The sequence below is a fragment of the Macrobrachium nipponense genome, chromosome 10 (assembly GCF_015104395.2).
Source record: "Macrobrachium nipponense isolate FS-2020 chromosome 10, ASM1510439v2, whole genome shotgun sequence".
In the NCBI taxonomy this organism is placed as follows: domain Eukaryota; kingdom Metazoa; phylum Arthropoda; class Malacostraca; order Decapoda; family Palaemonidae; genus Macrobrachium; species Macrobrachium nipponense.
In genome coordinates this window covers 80,655,513-80,664,538 of record NC_087204.1, presented here as the reverse complement: position 1 = coordinate 80,664,538, position 9,026 = coordinate 80,655,513, and the positions used below count along the sequence as shown (strand labels likewise).

The 9,026-nt window shown below is 36.3% G+C and overlaps 1 long non-coding RNA gene across 1 annotated transcript; it reads right to left on the bottom strand.

Annotated features, from left to right (window-relative positions):
• Positions 1-7,325: 7,325 nt before the first annotated feature.
• LOC135224180 (uncharacterized) lies at positions 7,326-8,419 on the bottom strand. The gene is made up of 2 exons (XR_010316667.1): positions 7,852-8,419; positions 7,326-7,527 (listed from the first exon to the last, which is right to left on the bottom strand). It is a non-coding gene; the product is annotated as an uncharacterized LOC135224180 (long non-coding RNA).
• Between the last annotated feature and the right edge of the window lie 607 nt (positions 8,420-9,026).

Sequence of the window (9,026 nt, the reverse complement as noted above, 5' to 3'; positions counted from 1 at the left end):
AGGTGGCAAGCCAAATAGTACATTCGTATGTTAGACCGCTTTATAGTTAAATGGAATTCCTGTCGACGAAAGGACCTCATCCAAAACGTAGACGAAGCGAGAAAGTCCTTTTCAGTGAATATGTTTAGTTCGTAACCACTCTGTCCTAAAAAATATGAACAATATCACTATTAGTGACATGGAAACAGTAAAGTCAAATTAAAACTAACCCAGAATTACTCAAAATTAAGCTGCATAAATTTTTACAGGACTTCGCACAAAATAAAATTAACCAAAGCCCTAAACTTCATAAAACAATGCAACCTTTAACGCAAATAACCTGGGAATGTTATATGAATAAATTGACTCAAAAGGACCAAGAATAGTTATTTAATAATTAGGGGTTTAGCAAGACCTTTACTTAAACATAAATGAAAGTACTGGCAATAACAAGGAATCGAACTAAAACCCGCTTCCTTCAGTTGAACCCCATACCTGTTATTGTCCAGAGAGGCATATAAGTTGGAAGTGACGACGACGTTCACCACAAGAGCAAGTTGCAGATAAAGGAGCCAATTATACGACACATCAAGCTAGGACTCCACTTGGGCTCAATCACACACAACGATGCTGAATACATCAAAGTAAGCCCTTGGTCATAACTCGAGGACGAGGACTTCAGAACTGCATACGTCTCGACGTGGCACATGGTCGTGGCAAACCAATCGAAGAAGCTATCCAGTGGTCGAGTGAGGGTTTTACAACATCCACATATTGTTTATATTCCTCACTGTATAATTATCGACGAAGAAACACATCTGCGAAAAACACTTGAACACGAAGATTAGTAATCACAGAAGCTTAGATGAATAGGAGGAGGAGTTGCTGCCATACTGCGTACTGAGTGATGACTCTGCTTCTGTCTTTCAGTACATAACCATATCGGCTTGTATAGTAATAACAAGGTAATAAGGGAACCAATGGAAGAGGGTTAAAAATTAAAAAACAAGCTAATTCAATACCAACTTAAAACTATCAAACAACTACTTTACTCCCTTTGAGTCAAAATATGCAGTTAATACAAACAAAATGGAAAGTTACGAATTATATTCGTAATTTTCTGGACATTGCAGGCCAGGGATACAATAGTATATTTGTAAATTGTATAAAAATTTAGTCATACTTAATCTACATATTCAAATATTCTCGTGTTCGCTGCTCACTTAATATCGCAGCCTTCCTGCGAACACGAAGATTATTAGGGTCATTATTTTGTTCAACATCAGGGGTAGAGATACAGTCATCTTCACCCAAATCCTTTACCTCTAGATAAGGAATTAAAGTAGAGATGTGACGTTTTATAACTTCCTTGGTCTTACCCTTTAAAAGGGTCACTCCAGTTACTTCACCATTGCTATTGACTTCTAGTTTCTGGACAATAGCCATAGGATAGCTGCTAGTTTAGGTGTCTTAAGTTTTTCCTTTAAAAGACTATGTCCCCTACCTTAATATTATGTTGCTGGGCTGGACGGTACCTATCCTTCTTATCAACTGCTTGTGATACAAGTGTTCCTAGAAACTCCGAATGATAATTCAATCAAATTTTGTCTAACTTTACGAAGTTTCTCAAACTCATCGTTGATACGACTAGTTAAACTAACTGGTGTTTGCCAGTCTGGATCAGGAGGCATTCCTTGCAGTGAAGGAATTAGGTTTAAAGAAAGAGTATCATATCCTCTTATCAATTTCTCTGGGGTTATAGGTTCGGGTACATCATTAACATTAGCTTCCCTCAATCCATTTTTAAATGCAATAGGGCGCTTATTAACCAGATGTTTAGTGTGTTCTACCACAAATTCAAACTCTGCAAAAGATAAAACCCAATTCTTGATAGAACCAAAGAGCAGTCTTTTTACCATTTTCACACACGTCTCGACCAAGGAACCGAGTTTGCTACAACCCTTAAAGTATTGTTGAAAGGTTAAGGGCTTCACATTGTTCTCCTCAAAGTAAAGCAGAGTCTCATGATCACTGATAAAATCATGAATTATGTTGGCGCCTGCAACAAGCTGAGAGCCTAGGTCACTGACAACAAGCTGTGGTACTCCATAATTAAAACAATGAAGTTGGAATGATCTTAAAACTCCTTGACCGAGAGGTCATTACATATCCTGAGATCAATTCCTCGACTCCAAGTACATGCAAAAATAAGTAACCAAACCTTTGAGATTCAGAGTCCTTTTTAACTGTTAAAGGACCTAGGTAGTCAATAAAAACATTATTGAAGGGAATAGATGGTGGGTCAGACCTAAAACTCTCTATAAACATTTTGATTCAACTGGAAAGTTTCTGTTGTTGAAATCTCCTACAATGAACACAAGTTTTAAGAATTTTTCTTAATGGTAGAAAAGTGTTTAGGAACATGAAACGTACGTCTAATGGCAGACAATACAGCATAACATCCAGAGTGGGATAATTTCGAATGAGCATCAAGAACAATTAAGTCTAGTTAAAGCACTATCCCTCGGCAACAATATAGGAAATTCATTTGGGACCAACCCATGTCTTAAACTTACTTTTCACCCTAATAACGTTATTATTGTCAAGAAAAAACATTTAGTTGAGTAACTATCTTAGGTAGGTCTTTAAGTCTAACCTTTTGATCCTGAAAATACGAAAAAACTTCAGGGAAAAACATTTTTGCTCTGTAGATATAATCTGGCTAAGGGCCTGAGCAAACAGGTTACTATTAGGTGATTTAGGACTGCCTTCTATCCCTATCTTCTGCTTCCATTTCATAACACACCGCAAGGCTCTTCGTGAATCAAAACCAATCTCCTGAAATCAGAAATATCATTAGGGTCTATTAAATGAGCATTTCGGAACTATTTAGAGAATGTTCAGAATTAATTCCCACATATACATTATGATCGATGACAGGAGCCATTTTGTCACAGTCAGTGGATTAGGAATGACAACAGATAATTCATCTTCAGTCTTAATAAGTTTGAATCTGGTCCAATAAGATAATTAGTTTTCATAAGAGACTATAAGAAAAGGGGCGAGTAGTGCTGTCTGCTGGGTTTTCTTTGCCTGAACAAACAAAACTTAACAGGGTACTTTTCACATAACCTCTGGATTGCATTAAGCCTGTTAGTTGGTAAATACACTAAGTCTCTGCATTTTTTCCATCTTGGACACACAAGAATCGAGCCAATGAAGTGAGCATATTGAATCCGTATACAACAGTAATTCAGATATGTTAAACTGGCTTCATACACACATCACCTGTAAGGTCTCGTGTAAGTCACTAAGCTTTCAACACCAAACAAAACTGCATTAAGTTCCAATGACGGAATCGACTTATTCTTCAAAGTGTATTAACCATACGGTTTTTAGCTTGTAGAAAACAACACCGATTTGTCTCAACATGACATATAAAAACTACAACACCATAAAGAGAACGACTGGCATCTGTAAATGCTATTAGTTTTTGTATTCACCGTCCCTAGAGGCACTCTGATTATATGGGGGAGGAATTTGCCTGCCTACATATGTTTTTCCATTCACGAACCAAGTCATTATTAAGAGGTTTGTCCCAATCAAGTTCTTTACAACATTGGAGCTGTGCATGAATAACTACTTCTGTTCATGAGTGGCAAATTAAACCCAAAAATATCGAACTGTGCAGCTATGGTGGTTCAAACCAACCTCACGTTTAGTACTGGCATCAGCATTAAGATTGATAGGCTTGGTGAAAATTTCATCACTTACCCTATTCCATGTCAAACCAAACAATTTATTCTCTATAGGCGTCTCAATTTTCATATCTTTATCAATTCTACTCTGCAAAGAAATATCATTAGTTATTAACTGCTGTACTGAAAATTTAAAGGACTCGAACACTTTGGGTAAAACCGAATAAGCCCACTGAAGGGTATCAAGATTTTCTCAAGAAAAGGCTCCGTTGTCCATGTATGTTAATGAATAGATCAACCTCTTACATTCTTCAGTTTGTCATCATCTTTATAGAGTTGATAATCAATATATAAAAAAGTGATATCATAAGGAGAAAAGGACTGCAACGTAAACCAAAACTTAGTCTGACATTGCGAAATGGAACCAGGGTATAGTCATCTTTCCTAACATTACGAAACCAGTAAAATAGAAGTTTTGCCTGATCGTTCTCACTCAAAGTCAACATATTGAATGCCTTTTTCAAATCAAATGTCAATAATTTCTTGTCGAACCGAAGATGAATGAAAGCGGACAACATTTTCTGGTTCAGACTAGGGCCCTGGAACATACACTGGTTATGGACAAATTCAGAGCTTTATTACGTTCATTTTCACTCAAATTCGAGAGATAAACTATCCTACATTTTCGTTGTCTCACGTTGAGGCTTGAAAACAGCCATGTGGGGAATGAAAGAATAATTTGGGTGTTCTAATTTAAATTGTTCAAGATTATTTACAGGTTCAATAATACCCTCGGCTAACTGATCTCTGAAAGTCTGATCCATCAATAGCAAATTCCCTTTATCTATCTTGTGTTTCTTTAATGTAGACTTTAAAATTAATTTAGCTAACCTCTCATTCTTAGCGAGTAAATGAGATAGTTTACCATTCCACAACAAAGGAACCCTAATCCTGCCATCTGTTTCCCTGAAAAGATTCTTTAGCGTGAAGTCAATTAACTTCCTATTCAGATCAGTTGTCTGCTCATCACATTCAGGGCTGATCATAACTAAGATAATTACGGCATTCTGCCTCAAGTATATGGTTAGTGGCCTCTCTTAACTTTTCCTCTATGACCTTGCCTTTAGTGTTCAATACATTAAAGTTACAACTAGTAGCAATATTACCAAAATCAAGGTCTTTAATTTCATCACTAAATGAGGGACTAACATCATCACAACCAATAAAAAGAATGTGTGCATATACTTACAGAAGAGTCCACAACTGGGAAAGATAACAACGGCTCACTGGAATCAGTGTTCATGCAATAGAAATTACTGTCGCGAGTCTGCAAATAATCCACATTATTTATCAATCTGTCAAGATTACCTGTTAGCATAATGCCATACAACGTATCAATATATACAGAGGGTCATTATTGCCAAATACAACGCCTTTTCCAACAAACAATGAGAGGAATCTGAACCTAACAAGACATCAATGTCACTTAATTTCACTAGATTTTTGGTCTAAAAAAGGCATCAGCAAAGAAATAACCTTTAATCTTTAAAGGCTTTAATAACCTTCCCTAAACCAGGTAAGGACAACTTTATATTTATTGAAGGCACAACCATAGCAAACACCTCAACTACACCAGTGGTAAAGTAATAGGCAACTGTACTATTCTAGTTTTATAGACCGTGGGCCATTAAACCCATTAACTGTCGAGTCAACATCATTGCATATAACTTTAAATTTACCAAAATTGGCTAGTCTCTTCCGATACAAAAGTTGCTTTGTGAACCGGTATCTTTGAGCCTCTGAATAATCTCCCTTGACCTGAAACTTGGAAAGTAAAAGTTGAAAGAGCAGATCTACTACTACAATTAGGTAGTATTGCTACTCCACTGTTCGTCGCTGTTTTAACTGTAACAGAACTAGACTGCTCCTTTTTACTTTGGGTGGAGCTTGTCTTTATGCATAAAAAGGAGAAATGCCAACCGCCACAATGATAGCACTTTTTGCGAAACCTGAAAGAACATTTAGTAGTCGGGTGCATAAAACTTCCACATTTTACACAGCCATTACACTCTGACAATTTAGATACTTTCTCCTGTGCAGTAGGGAAATTTGGACATTTGGACATAAAGTGATTAATATCCTTTGAATCTACCTTTTGGCATAAGCTGCAGCTTTTTAATGCATTGTTAATATTAGAGTCGACTTTGATAGCCAAACTAGTTGAAGTATCCTGATTCTTCCCTTGAATATTTCCAGAAATAGCGGGACCTTTAAACTTTGAAATTTTCCTAGCATTCTCATACCTTTCAGTGGCAGTAAAGAAGTTATCCTTAATATCCTTACAGCTAGGACGAGTTTGATTGGTAATCTGAACCAACTCTTTCTTAAATTGTTCATTAAGGCCTGACCATGCAAAGTACTGTATAAAATCATCTGCCGTTATTTCTAGTGTACTAACGACTGAAGTATAGTCCTGAATTTTGAAATATATGAATATGGATCATCTGAAAGCCCTAACTTAAGTTCTGTCAACTGCCTGATCGTGTTTACCATTACGAGTGCTTTCCGAAGCAAATGCTGCCTTCAAAAGCTCTAACTGCATCATTAAAGGTTTGCTTGTCCGCCTCTAAAGAATCTAACAACAATTTAGCACGACCGTCTACTTGCTGCTTGAGCAACAACAAAAGATCACGATCTGGGTATGTAAAGGAACTAGTGGTACTTCGGAATTCCTTAAGAAATGACGTGAAGTCGTCGTTTTCTTTACTGGTAAACCTGGGTAAAGGAGCAGTGGGCTGCTTTAACAAAGAACGAGCATTATCAATGCTAACATTAGAATGATTAGAGAGAGAAGCAGGCAGCAAAGACAAGCAAGTCTGGATTCTATCCTGGTATTCCTGACATAAATCACTCTCGGCATCTAAAGCCGCCTCTGTTACCCCGTCATCTGAAAACTTCAATTCAAAAAATTCTTTGTCCAATTCCAATAAACTCTTCTGGTAGTTATGCAGAAGACCCTTTTCGGTCGTTTGCAAGGCTGGATCTAAACCCCTGTAACTATAATGTTTATCATAACAAACAGTAACTTTTTTACGAACCGTTTTGCGCCTGGAAATTACAGCTTTTAAATCTGACATTTTAATCTAGCTGAATAAAGTTACCCAAACAAAAGCAAAAAACAGATCGCGTAAATCTATAAATAAAACTAATTGAACGCGGTACCTGTAAATGGAGCTAAACAAACAAACTGCTACATTCAATATACACCGAATTAAACACGCGCTAAATATAAGTACGCCAAAAGAACTTAATACATGAAAGCAAAAAAAGTGCTAAATTATTATAGTCACGTAAGAAATAACTGTAAAATCTCACCGAACTAAAGCTATAATGCAAACAAGCACGTTACAATATGCTAATTACCTCACCGCATAAGACGACACGATATTTGGCGATCTATTTATATTGCGTTTAACAACAACTAAGTAAAATTACTGGACCACTGGAAACCCCCGCAACGAGCTATACCTGACCGTCAACACTTGCCACCTTTTCGCTAAAAGTCCCTGTTCGGGCGCCATGAACTAAACTTTTTTATATATATACATATTCAATTAAACAAAACTTAGGAAAGTAATTTAAACAGCCTTAACATACAGATTAATATAATTATTAACACCTTACAATTAACAACAAACACGCTGAAGGTGGCAAGCCAAATAGTACATTCGTATGTTAGACCGCTTTATAGTTAAATGGAATTCCTGTCGACGAAAGGACCTCATCCAAAACGTAGACGAAGCGAGAAAGTCCTTTTCAGTGAATATGTTTAGTTCGTAACCACTCTGTCCTAAAAATATGAACAATATCACTATTAGTGACATGGAAACAGTAAGTCAAATTAAACTAACCCAGAATTACTCAAAATTAAGCTGCATAAATTTTTACAGGGCTTCGCACAAAATAAAATTAACCAAAGCCCTAAACTTCATAACAATGCAACCTTTAACGCAAATAACCTGGGAATTTTATATGAATAAATTGACTCAAAAGGACCAAGAATAGTTATTTAATAATTAAGGGTTTAGCAAGACCTTTACTTAAACATAAATGAAAGTACTGGCAATAACAAGGAATCGAACTAAAACCCGCTTCCTTCAGTTGAACCCCATACCTGTTATTGTCCAGAGAGGCATATAAGTGGAAGTGACGACGACGTTCACCACAAGAGCAAGTTGCAGATAAAGGAGCCAATTATACGACACATCAAGCTAGGACTCCACTTGGGCTCAATCACACACAATGATGCTGAATACATCAAAGTAAGCCCTTGGTCATAACTCGAGGACGAGGACTTCAGAACTGCATACGTCTCGACGCGGCACATGGTCGTGGCAAACCAATCGAAGAAGCTATCCAGTGGTCCAGTGAGGGTTTTACAACATCCACATATTGTTTATATTCCTCACTGTATAATTATCGACGAAGAAACACATCTGCGAAAAACACTTGAACACGAAGATTAGTAATTTCACAGAAGGCTTAGAGGAATAGGAGGAGGAGTTGCTGCCATACTGCGTACTGAGTGATGACACTGCTTCTGTCTTTCAGTACATAACCATATCGGCTTGTATAGTAATAACAAGGTAATAAGGGAACCAATGGAAGAGGGTTAAAAATTAAAACAAGCTAATTCAATACCAACTTAAAACTATCAAACAACTACTTTACTCCCTTTGAGTCAAAATATGCAGTTAATACAAACAAAATGGAAAGTTACGAATTATATTCGTAATTTTCTGGACAGTAAACTCGCAAACAGACTATTAACATTACATTATCCTAAATATCACCAATTAAGCACAGGAAGCAACAGACGAAGCCTATCCAGGTCGGAACACATTTGGGCGGAAGTATACATCAGCAAGCTTGCTGATATATACTTCCGCCTGAATGAGTATGTGTGTGTGTGTGTGTGTATATATATATATATATATATATATATATATATAGTATGTATATATATATATATATATATATATATATATATATATATATATATATATATATATAATTCGTGTTATGTGAAGACAAAGCTAGACAGATCAAAAACTATAGTAACAGAGTCCATAGTTTAGCCTCAAAGATTTCATGATAGTTTTATCCAAAATGTAAAACTGCAAACGATGTCAAATGAAGCTCAGATTTAATTTGATTAACAAGAATAAGTAAATGAAATTCATTTTGATAAAACACCCACACAAAAATATAAATATGAAAAATAGATTCGAGAAATGTGAGAAATGTGATGCAAGAGCAACATTTATGCAAAGGAAATGTTCGAAATAC